Source organism: Etheostoma cragini, chromosome 2 (genome assembly GCF_013103735.1).
Source record: "Etheostoma cragini isolate CJK2018 chromosome 2, CSU_Ecrag_1.0, whole genome shotgun sequence".
Lineage (NCBI taxonomy): Eukaryota > Metazoa > Chordata > Actinopteri > Perciformes > Percidae > Etheostoma > Etheostoma cragini.
The window spans coordinates 10,462,772-10,483,163 of NC_048408.1; the positions used below are offsets into that span (position 1 = coordinate 10,462,772).

Below are 20,392 nucleotides of genomic sequence, written 5' to 3' on the forward strand. Positions count from 1 at the left end.
AAGTCTTACAAGAAAATGGTAAATATGGGTGTAGTTTCAGATTATTATTTTTGTTAATAATTTGCGACTGTTTCAGCAATTAAAAAAGTCTTGTAATATTGCATATGGTCTGTCTTATGTAATAAAAAAGACATATCATTAATTATGTAAACCACAACCAATTTAATCAAGGGCTAGATAACATTGATTAAAATGCAATAATTAACATATTTAAAATACATATCCCTGCCAAATAGAGATCACGTCAAATCATCTTGTAAATTATTTTGGTATAAATAATTGAAGACAATACCTGGAATCAAAATTGTTCATTATCATAAAAATATTGCATGGCAAATAAGGCTAGACAAAGACAATAAAAAATAAGTTACCATCACTAATGTTTTTATTCCATGTTTTATTGACATTGATGTTATTGAAGCTTACTTCTCGTGCAAATCAACATTTTATGAGAATGTAGCCTATAGAAAATGCAATTTTCAACATTATAAGCAAAATAATAGATGAATAAAATCTTAAATTAAATTCATTACATGTAAATAAAAAAGTTATTGTTATTATAATTATATAAGCTATATCCTATTTAAATATACCCACATATTAATATTTTTGGACGTCATCCAGGGAGTGTATTATTACATCATATTCGAGCGCCCAACATCAAACAAAAACGTACCATCATCATGTTGCGACAGCCATTCTCTCCAGTCGGTGGTGGAGAGTCAGGAGACGAACAAACCGCGGTTGTTGAAGAGTCTGTGAACGGCAACTCACTCACAACTGACACACTGTTTGCTCTCAGTGGATATGTTCTCCCTCTTGTAATGCTCGCACGCCTTCATATGTCGCCCAGTGAAAGAACAGAGTCAAAGGGTCGACCAATACTCTCGTCAATTTGACAGAGCAGCTAACGTTAGCGGTGTCTTACTAGCCAGCTAATGTAACACGAACTTGGCTTGTAGATTGCCTTGTAGAGGCTAGTTAGCTCCTCTAGCTAACCTGCTAGCTTCTGTTGGTTAGGTGCAAACACTTGACTTGCTGCTGGTGGGAAACCAAGAAACGAACATCGGAGCCTGTGGTGTTGGCTTCTTCAAGCTCCAGAGGATATCTACGACCAAAAGGAATCACCGGAGAAGCCTGCTGTCTTTTTTCATCTCCACATTTCTGAGGTAAAACAATTAAAAAATTACAATGTGCAAGATCACAACTCAGAAATATTGTAGTAATGGACCAGTGGAAGTGGGCCTAGCATTAGCCAGCTAACGAATAGCTCGTTTGCTAGCTGAGTTAGCATTGCTAACGCTAGCCATCTTAACGCACTTCTGTTGATGTGGAGCTTGTTAGTGATTTGAAAGAAGTTACAGGTGTCAGAATCAGCTTGCGGTGGCTTACCGTATTGTGTAGTAATGTTTCCACCATTAATACAAACACACAGATTGAGTTTGGTACCAGTGTTGGCAAACTCCGTCGCTAAAACTTTGCCTTTTAAACAAGCTGCACAAACTTGAGTCAGAAGCTGCAAAGTGCGTGGAGTTCAACCCGCATGCAACACTTTAATTAGCTATGTGGTGAGCACAAACATGATACGCATGTTTTGTTTAGCTGGGCCATAATATACAAAATAAAGATGTAGGTGCAGTATAGGAGCTGAATGATGGATTCTTCTGATGGTCTATTCATCAAATGCTCACCGACCCCATGCGAAGTTAACTAGTGCGTCTCTTATATAACGTTAGCTAAATCCAGATGTTCACATGGGCACACGGATGGCGAACATTCACGGGACAAAGACAACAGTTCGCAGGTTGTTTAGACCAGGGATTCTCAAGGCGCCCCCCCAATGGGTTCATGAAAAGTTTTCAGATTTATTTAAAATTACCATTATCATTTTAATTTACCATGTGGCAAAATCATATATGATTTTTGTATTATATTTTTCTAATAAATATCTCTTGTGGTGTTCTTTCACATAACCAAGGCTATAGAAGTGTAAGAATATACAACGTGAAATTATTCCATGGGGCATTATAAGGAAGTTCCCAGTATAGTCTCTATCTCATAAGAGGTCTCTGGCTGAAAAAGATGAAGAACCGCGGGCTTCTTAATGAACAGGAGCAAGTTTTACCCTTCAAGAAGGCAGCTGTTGAAGGTCCAACAGTCTGTCTCCCATCTATACTCGGTTGTCAACTTGTTCAGTACACCTAGCAGAACTAAATCAGTCTGTAAAAAAAGAGATCCTACTTTCATGATGGTTATGATATCCAGTTTTTGTTAAAATGGTGTGAGAGATAATGTGATTTAACTTTAATGATCTTTTGGAATCAGTAATTTGTTTAACAGTTGAATTGCTAATGTTTCTAGTTAGAAGTGCTTTTAATATTTAGTCAATGTTTATTTAAACTGGTGGTAAAATCTGTAACTCCTGTATGGATATAGCTACCTCAACCGTTGTATGAACCCAGTTTGATTTCTTGCTGCAATTACCACTCTGTTCTTCATATAATCTTCAGAATGGAAGACCACAACAACAACACAATTTACCCCCTGCTGGTGTCAGACTTTTACTTTGTTCCAGCATGTAGACCATCATTACATAGTTATAATTTTTTGTTTTGTTGACTAACTTTACTCAAAGACAAACCTGCACACATGACAGAGAATAATCAGGAATTTGGATAAGATGTTTCCATGCTGCAGTATCTATGTTATTGGAGGCATCCAGATGGCCAATTTATGTTTTTCAAAAAAGGATAAGGTTTTATCAAGGTTTCTGATACCAAGATTTGATGTTTACGTGTGCTAGACACAACAGGGATAGTGCTAGAGTCTCACCATCGACCTGAATTTGACCCCGTCCCTTCATGCCTAAAGTTGAGTTAGCGAAATCTGTTTTCACACTTAATTCTAACTTAATTCTGGAACTGTTCATAGCGCATTACTACTAAACATCCGAATTACACATAATCACATTACATAAGTACCAAATAAAGTTTCAGTTTCATTTCTCTTCACACCTTGTTTCTTCCTTATTTAAGCATATGGAATCTCTCGCTTGTGCGTTTTTTCATAGTCTGATCAAGTTAGTTAAGTTAAACTTAAACATCCCTAACATTGAAATACATTTCCTTCTCTAATAGAAAAGACAGTTCACTAAAGTGGTGTCCAACCCATGTTGAACCAAGGTCAGGAGGAGTGTTGTGAAGTCAGGTCGAATAAAACACAGACACACAACACCAGTTTAACCTACCTCACTGTCACTTAGAACAACGTTGTAGACTAGTGGCTCGGATTTCCTCTCTGGGAGAATACTATACTGCTTCTCCACCCTCCCTGCTAGTTAACTGCCTTCACTTGACCTCTCCGGTCGGAGCCTGTCCTTGATGACATGGCTAGAATAAGAAGCATCTGTCACTGAAGTCAAGACTGAAGACCAGTGTCCTAGATCAAGGACTAAACTTAATGATTTTGTTGTTGCTGGCCAAATTTGGCTAGACTACAAAATCTCAAGCGATTCATGTATGTTTTGCCTATTTTAGCAAAGAACACACAGGAAACACTCCACACCAATCTGTAGTGTTTTATTATACTAAGTAGGAGTTGAAAGCGCTACTTCCATATGATGCACAGAGCCTAACCTTCAGTCAATAGACTCAATCTACTTAATACATCTGATCTACAACTACTCCAGCAAGTTTTTTTCTTAATAGATAATAAAAAATAAAAAAATGTTATCGTTATTGCTGGGTAACTAATGGGTATACATAAATATAGACTAACTTTGTCTGTAAAAATGTGCCATATATGTACAGTAAGTATTTCCTTTCCAAGAGATTGTAGACAAGATTTGAGGACAACATGTTAGTCCCAGTCACCAGAAATAAGTCTGTTTATTTGATTCAAAGCTAACAGAGAAGAACAGCTTTGTTTTCTGGAGTTCATGCTGTTCAGTTTCACCTTTTGGCTTAAAAAGGAATAATGTATTTAAACCTACATAACAAGACTGCGTCAGGGTTGTGAAGTGACCACAACTTTAGGAATGTATGTGGTAGTGTGAAGAATCTGGGTATTTAGGGTAAACTTGGGAAACCAATTTGTTGATTTGATGTCAAATATTAATATTTGTATCACTTGTGTCTGGCCCTTATGACATGCACACTCTCATTACTGTTGGTCTGGTCATGGTCCAGGAACTGATAATTTAGCATCCTAGTGTTATGAATGGGAAAGAGTTATCTACAAACCAGACAGCTACACTTATTTTTTTAACCACAGTGAGTCAAAATGCATACTATGTTTCTATGAGCAAGTATTGAACCCTTCAGGTCAATGTATGATGATGTGTGGGACACACAATATGAAGAAGTGAGGATTAGAGAATGCAAGTACAAAAATAGGCTGACAATATTGAGACAACAATGGCATATTTTCAGTTCACATAGATCAGTGGGATGCAATACAGTTTTTCGGACTGTGATTGTTGCTGCAAGGCCTTGGAGAGTGAGAGATGAGGGTATCCTAGACTTTGTTTGCAGAAAGCTTCACATTCCCACACTCCCGACTGTTGCTGTGTAACTGACCCCAGGGCCTTTCTAAAGCCATTCTCATATGGACAGTGAGATTTCCTGGCTTAGAACCTCGTATTGACAAAACATGAAGGGGGGTACGAGTGAGATAGGTTGTTAAGGATGTCAATGGAGGGGAAGTGTTTTAGGTGGTATACATTCCTGCAGACATGACTGGTCTTGGTAGCTCTATGCTGAACTTTGTATAATTGAAAACAATCCAAGCATATTTGTTACCTACATGCTGCAGTGAGACAAATAATAGCATTTGAAAGCTCTGTTTATTAAACCTATTTTTGTGGCGGTGGGCTGATAAGATGTTTCCTGTAGGCAACCACATAACCCTCTGAATGTTAACCCAATTACAAAACAAATCTAATCTTGCATTGTTGGGGAAACTACAAACGCATGTAAAAGGTTATGTGTGTTGACTGTTTGCTCTCGCTTTGTAACACCCAGTTTGCTTTGTATTGCATCCCTCGTCACTGTTAACTCTACTCTCTGAAATGATGAAATCTGAAGCACACGGTTATAGTGGGAGCTTTTTAAAACGAGGTGCAGCAACGACCGTGTTGACATAAAGATTGTCTTCATCATCAGGATCAGAAGAGAGGCAGTGTAGATGTTTCAATCTCTTTCCATACATTGGGATTACCCCCAAGTCAACAAGGTGGCAAGGACCATCTGGCTGATGGTCTTGGAGGAAGTGGAAAGACCAGGAGGATAAGGACTGAAGAGAGGAGCGACTGTGTTTGAAGTGGATTGCTGTAGGAATGCAATGAGTGCAGTCTGATTGTAATGGGCAGTCCTCCGGGCCTTTTGGGACCCAAACCTCTTTGTAGGGAAAGGGACATTTGGATAATGCGTGATTCATGACATCCGCTTGATTGGGGGAAGTGGTGATGGTTAGTTTTAGGGCTAAACAATATAGTGTTTTAGCATCGACATCGTGATGTGTGCATGCGCGATAGTCACGTCGCAGGACGTTGCGATGTTGACGCTAATCCTTTTTTGCTGTTTGATAGAAAAGTAAACTTTCACTGTTCTCCTTTTACATGATTATTACCGGCCGACCCTTCCCCTTTAAGACAGGTAGCCATGTGGGCAAAGTGCGTATGTGACTTTAGCCCGACAGGGTTTATTGTTATTGGAAGTGAGGCTCTCCGTGTGTAGAAAAGAACTGTAGGCAGCAGTTGCCGCTGACGCAGTAATGCGCATGGTTTTCTATGGGTTAGGGTTAGGATACACACAGCTTGTTGCTAGTGTGCGTGACCAGCAGGTCTGATCAACCTATTCACCAAACAAGCTGGCCCCGCTAGTCAACCACAACCGGAAATTTAGAGGAACCAACATGCAGTCATTGTCATCCACTTTAGCCTGGATTGATAATTATATGAATACAATAGTGTTGTGCTAGTCAACCAGCGTATTTCTACCTAATATCCCTCTCCAAAGTCACTTCAGAAGAGTAACGTTAGTCACTGTGCTTACTTGCTTTGTTTGATAAAGTATTAAAGTTTAACAGAGTGGTTCACATTAGAAAATATCCTTTTACATTTTTATCTTCTATGTAGATGCACTCCCCTACAAAATTACCACATTAGTCGAGAATGATTTATTATTTCCAAATAGAGCTATTTATGACATCTGTTAAAAATTGCTTTTTCGTATCTCAATAAATATCACAATGTCAGATTTTTTTCCAATTTTGTGCAGGCATAGTTAGTTTGATGAGCATTCACAGTCCAGAGAGGGGAAGGGATTGAGGGCATAAGTTAGGTCTGTTGGTCAAGTTGTAAGTTTACTGGAGAGACTTAAAGTGGGAAGTTTTTCTTTGAGTCTGGCAAACGTGCCATTTTTTCCCCATCCAATTTAATGAATTCAGACAATCATGGGGTTGTTGCGGACAGATGTAGTCTGGAGGAGAGAGGTCAGAAGCTTGTAAGAGGATGGGAGAAGAGATACAAATGTTTACGTGGAGGATTTGGTGGAGAGAAACTTAAAAGTAGCTAGGTGTGTGTAGGCACATATTTTTTTAGTTAACCGGGAAATAGGGATGGAGACAAAATAAGAGGAGAAGAAAAAAGATTAGCAGAGACTTGAATGTCCAGCCTGCTGTCAGCGTTGTGCGTTTGTGTGTGGGCAGAGGCACTTGAGAGAAAGTGAGATCAAGGAAAGAGGAAATTAAAGGGCTTTACTGTGGGGAGGTCCAAATCACCTTGAGATGGAAGATCCAGCTCTTTTAAAGAGATCTCATGAAATAAAATCTCTAAGAAAACCCACCAAATAGGACTTTGGGGCAACAACATCAAGGTGGGTGAAAATAAAGGTTGGGCTGTAAGTGGGTCAAATGTTTGGGTATTATAACACACACCTTACGCCTTTTATCTTCCTTACCTCCTTCAAAGGAACTACTGATAGCTGCATCCAAAATAACTTGTTTGTTCACACTATCACTACTCCTAAAGAAAAACCTTCAGTAGGTTACTTGCTCGTAGTGAGCCGTAAATCAAGATTTTGGATTCTTATCAGGCGTCATTTTGCGCCATCACTGATGTTAAACAACTCTTAACCTGTTGTTTTTGCGTTTTATAGAATTGAAAGTTTTGCATTGTGGTATTTGTCATGGACTTTTTGATTCCATTATGTGATTTTTGAGGGCAGCATAAAGAACACAAATTTTAGGCAATCAAAAGTGTCGAAGTAAATGGAGTGTGATTTCGGAGCATATTCTTTTTGTTTTTGTCTCACGTTATTTAGCTATTTACCTGCTATCATTAGAAATGATGCACACAGATGAAGCCGTGAAGCGGGTGATGACAGACTGATGACGGACTGCGGTCTTGTGTGTTGTCTTTTAAACACAGTGTTGATAAGCTTGAAGCATCATCAGAGAAATCCGGGTTTGAGGTTGAAACTTGTTGTGTTGTTAGTGTCACAGTAAAGGTGGTCAGTGTGTTAATAGGGTCCAATTTTAATGTGAGACCTCCTTCCGTGTAAAACACGATTAGACACATTTTAAACCATTTCTTCACTGCCATGCTTTTTTTCCGTCTCATCTCAAGCTCACTAAAATAACACTCCATCGTTTAAATTTAGTATTTTATTGTTTTATTGTATTATTTATAGTATCAAATCATAACATCAGTTATCTTGAGACACTTTACAGATAGAGAAGGTCTAGACCGCATTATAATATACTAAGACCCAACAATTCCAGTGATTCCTCCAAGAGCAAGCATTAGTGCGACAGTGGCGAGGAAAATCCCTTTTCAGCATGAAACCTCTGACAGACCCAGGCTCTCGGTAGGCGGTGTCTGACGGTGCCGGTTGGGGGTGTGATGAACAGTGGCAATAACAATAAAGATAATAATGCATTCATCGTCCCAATTTCTCCATCTGTATTTCTATAATCAATCATGTGATGGTATATTTGGTTCAGTCCTTCCTTAATATGCTTTCTTAATGAGTTTTCAGGGTTAACTGGAGATTTACAGGCAGGGACAGCCGAGCGTGGGTGTGTTCAGCAGTTGTGAATGGCCCTCTGCTCTGTATCTGTGAGGCACAAGGAGTACATTAATAATTCAGTGCTGGGCTGTGCAGCTCTGAGTTGGTTAATGAACACAGAGAGGAATCTCCCAGGCATATTGCTTTGATGTGGGCTGTACTATGAACGCTGTGTGACATAGTTCAGGCAGGGACAAAAGGAGGTTGCAAATTGGGACATAACAAGTCAACAGTGGATATGTTATAGTTTCAAGTGATGCTGGGGCAGACTATCTTAAAGGAACACGGGGTTAAAGACGCTCCTCCGTTCTCCTATCTGTGTTTACTAGATAGTTTAGAGGAACACGTCACCGTTTGTTGAAATAGGGCTTATCACGGTCTCCCCTAGCTGGAGATAGTTGGGCCAACACATTTTTTGTGTCAGTGCATGCATTGTTTTAATCCGGTGCAACACCGGCATCGCCGCCGCAAGTTAGCTTAGCGTAGTGAATGGAATTCTATGTTGCCGGTTATTCTATGTGGCATATTCACAACTGTAGTAAAAATAGGGTTATGCAGATTAAGACCTGACAATTTCCTAGGCAGACATTGACTTGGGACTGGATTGGGTGGAACCACGGCCAAAGCACTGTCCCAAGTCAATATCTGCCTAGGAAATCATCTTAGTGTAGGATTCCATTTACTACACTAAGCTAACTGGCGGCGGCGCTGCCGGTGATAAGCCCTATTTCACCAGACAGTGGCGTGTTCCTTTAAATTTTCTAGTAAACACAGATAGGAGAATGGGGGAGCGTCATTACCATGGCCTAGGAGAGAGACCTGCTTTGTGTCTGAGTGCTAAACAAGCACAATTGTAACAGTCAAAATGTCCTGTCACTCATGCTACAGGAACAGGTAATATGACAGTGTTCTCACAAAGAGCAGAACTTCCAGCTGTATTGGTTTTGGACAGATTTCTCAATAAATAAGGTTCAGATTTGTTGTTTTGAATTGATATCTCTAAGGCATTGATTAATCTATTAAGTAACCATTTAAAAAAAAAAAAAATCAATAGTAATGGGGAATATGTAATATTGTATATAATACTGTGTGATTTAATTTTCATTAAATCATGAACTCAATATAAATATAGTACATTTTCTGTAAATTTGATTTGAGAATGATTTTATAGATAGAAAAACTAAACCTTTCCTTGAATCAACAGAATTGACAAATCTGACAATTCAACCTTACTTTAAACTTACAATAACATTTTAGGGGCCATTTGAGGGCAGCGGGTTGTAAACACAGCATTGACATATAGTCACCTTTTTAGATGTAGACTGCAAAATTGCGCAAATGTTTGTTTATTTACACATCCTGCAGTTACAGAGCGTTATCATTCATCCGGAGTCCTTTTTCTGGCCATCTGATGACTGTTGGTACAATACTCCATTTGCCTTTAGCTATGTTTGGTCTCTCTACTGGCTCCTTAGGGAAATATCTGGCTTTTCTTTGTTGCTAAATTCTCCAATGTGTTCACCTGCTAGTGGCTAACTGTGCCTGTCAGGTAGCAAAACAAACCGCAGAGAGCATTGTGATAAAAGCAAAACAGTAAAGTTGTGGGCAGGACAGCTAAATAATGACCTGGACTCAATATAAAGCTCCATAAAGTCTCATTGTAGGTTCATTAGTACGAGCGGTACTTTTCACATTGTCATTTGATACATTGTTGAATAATTATTGATTTTGTTTGTAGTAAATCCAATGTTGTTCAGTTATTAAATGCTCTAATAAGCTGTGATATAGTTATGATTTAATGACATTTTTGCTCTGTAACGTCTATTGTCTACAATAGCCAATAGTTGCAGCCCTCATGCATTAGGACTGATGGGAAACATGGGTTTTTAACCACCTAACACTGATAGATAGATAGATATGGGGGGGGGCATACATTTAAATGTCCTTTGTAAATAGATAGTATTACATGCGGCCGCTGGTAGGGGCAGTAAATTACAACCTGACTAACTTTTACTTAACTATGGTGCCGTAAAGTCTAGATTCAATCAGATGTCCGTGCTAGCCTACTGTTGCTAACGTAATTCATAAATCCTACGTAACAATGTCATCAGACCTATTGATGCTCGCACACAGTAGTATCTACAAAGTTAGTGCATTGAGTGGATGAAGGAAAGTTTGATAGCGTTCCACGTTAACGCCTTTTCTCTCTCATTTGAGCCCTCCATGTCCAAGCCGAGGCGCAGAACATGACCTTACCGCATGCTCATACGTTAATAGTCCAGGTAAAGCGAGCTACTATACAGTGCTATGCTAGTTTAAGACCAACGCAGTTGTCTATTTCCCGTCCACTAGGATTAGCGTTTGTCTGACGGGGTGAGGGGCCTGGCATCACGAAGGTGGCTCTCCATCGTGATGCCGGTCAACCATCACGATGGAGCATGATATCGTCCATTGGCACAACCCTACCTGTAGGTAGGTAGGTAGATAGTAAGGGTGTGACGAGATCTTGTTTAACGAGATCTCGCGAGATTAAAACGTGACGAGATTTCTCGTCGAGGTGAAAAGTTGTCTCGTGAGGCGATGTGATGTCAGCGTGATGGTTTTCCTGCGGAAATGATGAACGGCGAAAGAGTGGCAGACAAGACGAACACAATATGTAAACATTGTAAGAAAAAAATGCCGTATACCGCGTCTAACACGAGCACTATGCAAAAACACTTACAGCACCACCACAGGTCTCTACTTTCAAAATGCACCTAAATTGTTTTGCATTTAGTGATTTTTCAGTTGAATAAAAAAACTATTGTCCATTCATATATTTCATCGAGGATTTCTTTAAAAAAAAAAATTAAAAATCTCGTCTCGTTCTCGTGAACCCAATCTCGTGATGTGTCTCGTCTCGTGGAGTAAGCGTCTCGTCACACCCCTAGTAGATAGGTAGCTAGCTCTCCACCCAACACAGATCCATCTCCAGGCTCTCGGGCTTTCAGCCAGACCTTTTCTATCTTGCCATGACACAATTGCATCTCTTCACTGCCACCCACAGCCCTTTTCCTCTCAAATGCCAGTCCTTCTCTGAGACTGCAGCAGAGGTACAGGATGAAAACCATTTCAAAGGAGGGCTCTCCCAACAGAGGTTCTGTTGGCATGGAAACGGTTGTCTATGTGAATGGAGGCTTCTTTTATACGCCTGGTCAGAGGTTTCCCACTGTCTCATGCCAGTCCAAGAGGACCCTGTCAGACTTATTACAAGCAAACCTCTACAAGGTCACCAAAACCCTTACAACTTAACTGTATGATTGTGTTTCTGCAGGTCTTATGTAGCTTTCACATTATGTGAACACTTAAGTGCTCTTATTCATCTACTAAATGTATAGGTGCAATGTGGAGCAAAGGTTGAGAGAAATGGACATTCAAATATTGCTTGATCAAACAGGGAGTCCTCTTTGTGTCTCTTGTATTTTTTCAGCACAACCGGTACCATCTCTCGCAGGACTTCTCTGAACTGGTTTGATTTCTGATGAGTGACCATATACATTGTTTAACAAATACTTTGGGAAATATATTATTTAATCCTTCTGTTTAACGATGTGCCTTTAGTTGACTAATCTGTGGTTGTCTTGCTCAATACGCTTTTTCTAATCACAGAAAAACAATAGCTACACCTCAACCAACACACACACACACACACACACACACACACACACACACACATGATTGTGACTTTAATAAACAATAGAGGTACAGAGATTGTTATGTACGAGTACATATATGTGGAAGGACAATCGTACAGCTGTGGCAGATTTGTTTGTAGGAAACAACCGACTGCATGAAGAGATGGAATGTTGGCCAGATTAGATTTAAATGGGGTTTACAATGGAAGGAGGAAGAAAAAAACGTTGATTGTTGTCATAAAAAATAAAAACCATGCTTTTCCAATCTTGATCATCCAAATCTTATAGTGTCCCTACCTGCCACTATAAAGTCAAATGTTGAATAGCTACAAGTTGAATAGCTACAAATTGGCTGGCATTTCATAACCCCTATAAGGGTCAGCAAGGACAAACCAACTAACGATACGTTGGTTTTCTGTACAGTCAGCCAGGGCATTTGTCTAAATTACACCATGATTAGTCCATGATTAGATGTCTTGATGGAAAACCAGCAAGTGTGGAGCAGGACAGCAAACTACTGACCTAATTATTCATTTCCATATTCAGTTTAATCAACTTAAAGCACCATTAGAGAACTTTTCCCTCTTTGGTCCCCCTACAGGTTGGAAGCAAAATTGTCCAATACATTACATTATGCAAGTTTGCCAGATCAGGTAGTGGATCTTTGGTTTGAATGAACTGGACAGTGTAATGGACAATTCCGCTTCCAACCTGTAGGGACAGCGAAGCAGGAAAAGTTCTCTAGTGTTGCTTTAAAAGCCAATGTTACTTCATTCTGTCCTTTTCTTTTCTTGCCAAACATCTGGCACACTTCATAGTCTTCCCTTCATTCAGTTTTGAAAGTATGATTTAAAGTGTGCTAGCACTGTCTAAATAATTTTTCCCCTAATTGGGCAAAAAAACCTATTTGTTGCAATTCATTGTTAACACCAATTCATTTAGTCTGCTTATGGTTTTAGTTTTTCATGGTGCAGTTAGCCAACATAGAAACTGCCTTGAAAATGTGTCAGTTTTACATTATGTAGATCACAGTTCTCTGGCCCACATTCCCTTCTTCTGGATGAATTATTAACTGTTTATCAAAATTGAAGTAAGTTGAGCCACGCTTACTGTATCTTGAAAATGCACCTTGTGTGAATTGATCCAAAGTTGACAGCTTTAAGTAGGTAGACACGAATGCACCCAAAATGCATTAATGTATTGTGGTCAGATTACTCCGGCTCTATATAAAGACAGTTTTGCTACTATACTAACTTTTAAGTTGATTTCTAGTCTTTATTCTGTAAACTGCATCCGAATGTTTTCTGCCTATAGATCAAAGTTTAATATTAGATTATGTTGGTGTGATAAAGCAAAGGCACTCTAGGAATGTGTTGTATTGTCATGGTAGGATATCCTCCCTCAGACTTGACCTGTATGGGTTTCCACCGGGGACGCAGGCAGCTGGCGGCTCAGTTAAAGTGCCTTTAAGTCTATTACAGAGGATAATCCTTGAGGGAGAGTTGCAGTCAACAGAAAAAGCAGGCAGAACAGTGTGTCAGTTCACTTTCCTCGCTTTTGCCATCTGATTGTGTCCCTTGCACATCCCCTCCTGATGCAGCCGAATCCTTCTCCAACACATGATCACCATATGCTTTCTTCACTACTCCCTAAAAGGAGACATGGCCTCTCTAAACAAGACATAGAAAATAGAGAAAAACAATGACATGACCTCAAAGTTTCAACTCTGTTCCAGAGAAACATGCCATAAACGGTCTTGGAGTTGCAATTTTTGACATAACAAGATGAACGTTAACGGGCATGTTTTATTTAGTCCTCTGCTGTTGCTGTGTATTTTTTTTTATTTTAAATTTTTTTTTTTTACCCTCAGTTTTCTCACCTCTAATAGCTTTTTTTTCTTTTTCTTTAACATCTTCTCTAGCCTCCCACCTTCAGTGCCTCTGGCTCAGTCAGGGGCTCAGCATCACTTCAAAAGGGAAGGTCTGCGGTGCTGCAGATAACACGCTGTACCCCCAAGCACCGGCGAGCTTTTCCAGAGCCCCTTCGCAGTCCCTCGACTGACAGGTTTGGCCCCTTCTCTGTCTTGTAGAAAACAGTTTCTACTGTTCTTGTTTCTTTGCTGCTCTTTCAAATGTTTTTTTTTTTACCTCTAGTAGCTCTCTGGCTCTTGTCCTGTAGAGCCCCAAGCCTTTATGTACACTTGAATTGCATTGTCGCCTTGAAGTATTTGTGTGCAACATGGCAAGATGAAAGGAATAACTTCTTGGTATTTTATCAGCCGGATTATTATGACCTATCGTATAAGTGGAGTCTGTGAAAATGACATCCATATGTGCATGTTTTGTTAAATTGGAGGCCTAGATGTTTTAACTTTTTGCCATGTAGTTTTGACTACTTATAATTTATTTTTAATACTTATACAAAATAGTTATACATACTTATCAAGATATATGGCTCTAAATGACAAGTTCCATGTTGTGACTACACTTTTGTTTACATTTGGGTCACAGATTGACTGAAACGACTGATCCAAAATCGGTTCCTCTTCCTAAATTGATACATAACCACTCTTAGAGATGTTGTATAAAGCATTACCTTTTGGAATTGCTTTTCTAAAATATTTCAATAAATCTACGGTATCAATTAGACAACTAATTTAAAACAATAATGTATTTTACCAAGATCAGTGTTTGATTACATATAGTCTCATCTTCTGCATGCCTCCTGTGAATATATAACAAATATTCCTGTTTTACTGACAGGGTGACCTTGTGGTTGGCAGGAGCAATTACATTTTACTTTGACTACAATTACTTTGACTTTCCGAATCCTTATAATTTAATTCACTAATGGGCCAAGCTGTATAAACACTACATCTATAGTAATCTGACACTACTCTTTTACAATTAAAAAAATAAATAAAAGTACACTTTTAAATTCCTTTAAAAAATGACACATTTTGTTTTAATAATTTTACTTATATGTTGTAAATGCTGTATTGGCAAATTCTTCTCTATTTGAGCTAAAAAAATGTAATGGACAACGGATGGCCGTTTTCTTTTCTTTTTGGACTACTAAAGTATTTTCTAGTGCTCAAAGTCATGGCATCTGTCTGCTTATCGGTGTTTCCATGGTAGCGGCACGTTGCCGCTCAGGTTCGTCATGATTTCCTCTGGGATGAAACACCTCTTAATCTGCTCTCTAAGAACATCTTTGTCCATCTGTGGATTTCTGTGGCACTGACTGTCTCTAGGGAAGAAAGACTTTTTCACAAGCATGTCTTCCATGTAATCAGGAGATAAATCTAAAAAAAATGTACCATTAATAATATAAAAATACCACCTGATCTTATGTAAAGAGAATAAGAATCGTGAAAGAGTATGTGAAGTTCAGTGAAACCTCTGATTATAAACTCTACTAAACAGTTGGACTAGTTGTTGGCATAACAGGAAAAGGAAGAGATTATATCTCAAGCTGAACAAAAGATTACTCACCTTTTGAAGACATTATGTACCTCTTTGTTATGTTTGACTGGCAGTAGACACATTGGTGTATGTCCCTCACAGTGTCGTGCAAATGTTTCACTCGTCCTTTAAATTATAGGATTTAGAAAATATGAATAATATGGTTCATTAGGCCTGCTATTTATTAGGATTGGGCATGTCCTCTAAATTGGCAGTTGACGATGTTTACAGTAAAACATTATGACCCCCAGCTACCCCGGCAGGCGCCGGCCGGCTGTCTTGTCAGACTGTGGAGCTTCTGAAATCCAACACAATCGGATCCAATTAGCCATACATATTGTGAAACGGCCCATATTTAAGCACTACATACTTGATTTCTTGTATAAAAAAATTGAGTGTGAATTTAGTGAAATAGCAGACAAACAATGTATAGTTTACATCTGTTGGCCACAACAGCAATCCATGGTTGTTGCGATTGTTGCGGCGTTTTGCACACCAACACACTTGACTTTGAATTTTTGATTGTGCGGGCCAGTTGTGAATGTGTGCGGGCCAGTCCGTCCATGTCTGACAGAGTGGGGGGCTGTGCCATCCCGATGGTGGCTCTCCACCGTGATGTCGGTCAGTCATCACAATGAACCATGATATCGTGCAACCCTAGTATTCATCTCACTAAATGTGATATTTATGGTGTTTACTTGTCATTATGGCTCATTATTTGTAGCTATTGAAAATCAGTGAACAATAAACTAGCTTTCATTGCAATAGCATTTGCATTCAGTTTGTTATGGCGTGAAACTTACGTTTATAAATTTATACTTAGAAAGCTGACTTCTCAGACTTCACTAGGATCATTGCTTTCCTCTCCAAAGAGTTGGAATATTGGGCTCCATCACATCTGCTGAAGGAATGTTTATATGATGCAAATTAACCACGAGACAAAATATCAAAAAATAAACGATAAAAACATGGCCTACTGTGTCTTCTTAATTTCAATATGCAATACACATACTTGTGTAATATGTTGACCTGGCATAAAATGTTGAACAACGTTGTAAGTCTTGCCAAAAAGAACAGTATTTAATAAAAAAGAATAACTTTTTAAGTTAATAAATTCCACCGAGCCTGCCTCTCACAAATGTAATGGAAACTTTTAAAGAATGAGAACAATGTCTGCCAAATCTTGAAGTTATTTTTGTTGTTGCAGTAATGACATTAATCAACTCTGAATCAACAGGGCGACCCCAAAATGCATGATCTTACTCTTTCATTAATTCTGCATCCTCTCATTAGTGTCTGTTTTGCTTTGTAATGCCTGCACTGCATGACTGAAATGTGAGTAACGCTGCAGGGAAATCTTTTTTTTCTTTAACTGCGAAGACTCACAGCTGCAAATTGTGTCATGATTGTGATGGCCAGATCTCAGTTGCTTGGTGGAGAAAGCTCCTGGAGTTGGAGGAAGACACTGTGGATAAGGTGGGGTTGGAGAGGAAACAAGGCTGCATTCCAGCAGTGATTTATGAAGTGTCTTTCAGTCTCTATGTACTGCTGGCTAGTTTGCAGCTGCTTCAGACAGTTCCCTGACTTTAGTAGAGCTGGACCCACCTCAGGATTCATATTGAACGGAAGTCATTAGTTGCCAAATGAGTGAAGTTGATGCTTTGCAAAGCTAAGCGATAGTTGCTTATTTGAAGATTCACCTGTGGCTCACAAGTTTTTTAGTTCTTTTAAAACCCCTTGCCCTCTTGCTTGTCAGTAATACATCATCCCCTCTTGCATACTGTATGTTCCCCTCTTGGCATCCTCACTTTGGTGGTTTTCTTTCACCCAGGAAATATCCTAAACCAAACTCTCATGTGGACCACAGAGCTTGGAACCAAAACTTATGTAGACAAAATACAGACTGAGTCACGGCTTTAGCACGGGTCCAATGTGACTAGACAAGGCCTATTTTAATATATTTATGCTAATCTGTAAGAGACTCTCAGCACTGCTGTGTGAGAGCATGTCTACCAGACAGCTCAAAGTTCACACCTGCAGCAGGAATTAAAGACATTCTTGTAACAACTCTCAGGGTTTGTCCGACCCGTTTGTAATAACAGTTGATTGTCTGATATGCTGAATGTTTGGCATATTAAGATTACAGCGAACTATTGCATCTAAAATTGGATAAGCCTCTCCAAAATATATTTAACATTTATCTTGTGCTTTTCACAAATATGCAATTGAGACGTTTTGCTTTTCATTCCAAACCTTTCGTAACATTTCACAATAAAGGACTGTAAAAGTGTTGAAGTCTCAAACAGTAGGCTATCTTTTTCATGTTGGTAATGTTTTAGTCAAGTGTGTGAAAACTGAAGCTAAAGTTTCCAAACAAAATGGGCAGCTTGCTAACAAAGCCCTAATGCAGTAAGAGCGCTATTATGCCGGTGTAACATAAGTATTTCACAGTAGTTTGTTGCAGCTCCAAGTTCATTTTATGTAACTTTTGTTATTTACTTGCTAGGCTAATGCGTTAATTTCTCATGTTATAATAACAAAGCTATGCATGTTAGTTTTGTAAAATACTTTAGAGAAAATTGGATTTAATATCACTAACGCCTCCTTTAAGTTAATTACACAAAAATGCATATAAACGAGTTGAGATACTTGCAACAACTTACAACAATCCTGGTTGAGAGCAATCTTTTTGTTCACATCAGAAGTTGCATAAGCCAATGCTTTGTTCATATTTTGACCAGAGTTCCTTAATGTGAACCGAAGCCAGGAAACACGGCAGTTGCATTACTCCACGTGGACTCCTTTTATTTTGGCACATCCAGACACAGCTGACCCAGACTGAAGTTCTGTGTGTGGCTCACTCAAAGGCCTCTGGGAAACATTCAAAACTTTTCCTAGAAAGCTTTGGGTTAAAGGGATGGCTTATTTTTTATCTGAAAACGAGGGTTGGCTAAGCAGAGGCAGCAGAACTTTGTGTTCATATTAAGGGGGGGGGTTTTAGAGTCCAAAATCACTAGTGTAGTCCCCTACTGTAGATCACAACTAAGTGTTTACTTAATACTCTACTTTTGAGCAAGAGGGACTCTAGATGAGTAATGATTTGCCTTTTCATCTCTCAAAGATGAACTGATTACATTTTGGTGTTGACCACATGTCTGTGCCATTGCAGTTTATGGCCATAACTCAAGTAGTCCTGTGGTGATTATGGCAACATTTCACACAAATGTCTAATAGGATAAAAATGAAGTGAGGACATTTTAAATCCAAAAGGTCAACTTCACTGTGACATCATAATGTTTGGCCCAAATACTTTTTTGGCCATTATTCAATGCGATAACCTTTTTGTGGGGATTGCATCTTCTGTGCTGCCTGGTTTAAGGTGTGTGTGTGTGTGTGTGTGTGTGAAGCATCAACAATTAAGAATTTGTAGCTTTTTTGCATCAACATTAAAGCATTGCCCGCTGTCTTGGCCACAACTTTGTGTTCTATCAGAATCAGTTTTATTGGCCAAGCATTTGAACACACACAAGAAATGTGACAGTAGGTAAACTACAACTTGACTGGTTGAAGGAAGCATACAACCGTAAGGTGGTAATTCTTTGACTTAAATTCTGCAAGTCATTGCAAATAAAAGCCGATTTTTAGGAATCCTGAATTGTGAGGTTTTTTACTTTCTGTCGACGATCTTTCTGTCACACGGTTATCAAATGTCAAACAGCTGGATAGCATGTCTGGGCATCTGTTCATTTCCCAGAACTCAAGTCCATATCCAATTTTGTTTACGTCAACTTAGAAATCCTATTCTCTCTAGACAGGCCAGCTCCTTGTTGCTGCTGGGGAGTTTACTGGGTCTAATTTTGTTTTTAGGCTGCTGCTGCTGCTCAAAAACAGTTGCTCAATTTCTTATATTAAAACACCTTAATATGTGTTTGACCGGTTGTTGTAGCAAATTGTAGTCTAAAGTACAGAAGTAAAAGTTTCCCTATTGGATGATTTGTGCAGTGTTGATTTAAGGTGGATCATTTGAACAGATGAACATATGTATTGGCTGAGAAGGATCAGACAGGAGTGGTTGTAGGTATAGACCAATTCATTCATGAAGCAGATCTAATCCAGAGGTGACAACTGTTTGTAGCTCAAACAGTTGAACTACTGACATTAAATAAAATCAAAAAACAATTTTGCTAAAAACTTATCATTATACCCTTTGTGTTTTTTTTTTGTGTTTTTTTCCATTGCTTCTTATTTGGCTTTTGTGGTTCCAACAACTCCACCAGAGGGATTGGTCTTATCTCTTACAAGTCAGTCAGTTTCAGTAGTCCTGTTGTTCCATTAAACTTATTTCATCGTATTCATATCATGTCAATGATTAAAGCATAGAAACAATTTGATGGAAGAAGCTTGTATAAGGCATACCAGAGTTAGTAGTCTACATCTGTTATTTCAATGTGTCACATACATCTTTGTGGGTGTTGATGGCGCAGTGGTTATGACTAATGCCTTTGGTTTTGGAGACCTGGATTCAATTCCAACTTTGGTACATCAACTAATGTGTCCCTGAGCAGGACATGTAACCTATTTGTTGCTCCAGGGGTGTGCGGCCTCTGACATAGCAATTGTGAGTTCCTTTGGATAAAAACGACTCGGCGTGTAATGCCATCATTAATCACTATTTAGGTAGCCTAAATAAGAGTATGTGATTGGATGTTAAGGGGTTTCAATCAGGGTTAACAAAAACTTGATCATGAGATACCTATTTCTTACACAAAAAAGCAAGGAGGATTCAAATATCAGTTTGATTTTTTTTTTTTTTATTTGAATCAAATCACCATGTTGATTCTATTAGCTGTGCGCTGTTTTGCCAGCAGCTTCCCCCCTGTTCACTTCCCATCAGACGAGACGGAGGAAGATCTGACGCATCTGTGGTGTTGACTCACTGTTGCACGCTGATGCAGGTGTTGCATATCGTGCCAGATTATTAAATTGTTCAGTTGTATTTTTTTTTTTTTGGCAAACCTATTAAATAACTGGCGTGTTCTGTCAGGGTTTTGGAGAATAAACTGTGAAATGCAAGCCTCCTTATCTCACTACTCCGGCCCTCATGCTTTCTCCTCTCATAATCCAGACAGTCCCACAGCCTGTTAACTCTTTGATGACCTCTGAGATTGCTGTACTGACAGCTCTT

General features: G+C 39.0%; 1 protein-coding gene across 5 annotated transcripts in view; it reads left to right on the plus strand.

Moving 5' to 3' along the window:
* The first annotated feature begins 678 nt into the window (after nt 1–678).
* The window catches only part of fbxw7 (F-box and WD repeat domain containing 7), a 106,596-nt gene continuing 86,882 nt past the window's right edge, over nt 679–20,392 (plus strand). For 2 of the 5 annotated variants that reach the window (XM_034885301.1, XM_034885309.1), the window contains exons 1-2: nt 679–1,169; nt 13,665–13,807. The gene's annotated coding sequence lies outside the window, so the exon portion shown is untranslated. Of the gene's footprint in view, nt 1,170–4,202; nt 4,210–13,664; nt 13,808–20,392 lie in introns of all 5 variants that reach the window. The other 3 variants (XM_034885327.1, XM_034885335.1, XM_034885318.1) reach the window with 2 other exon arrangements.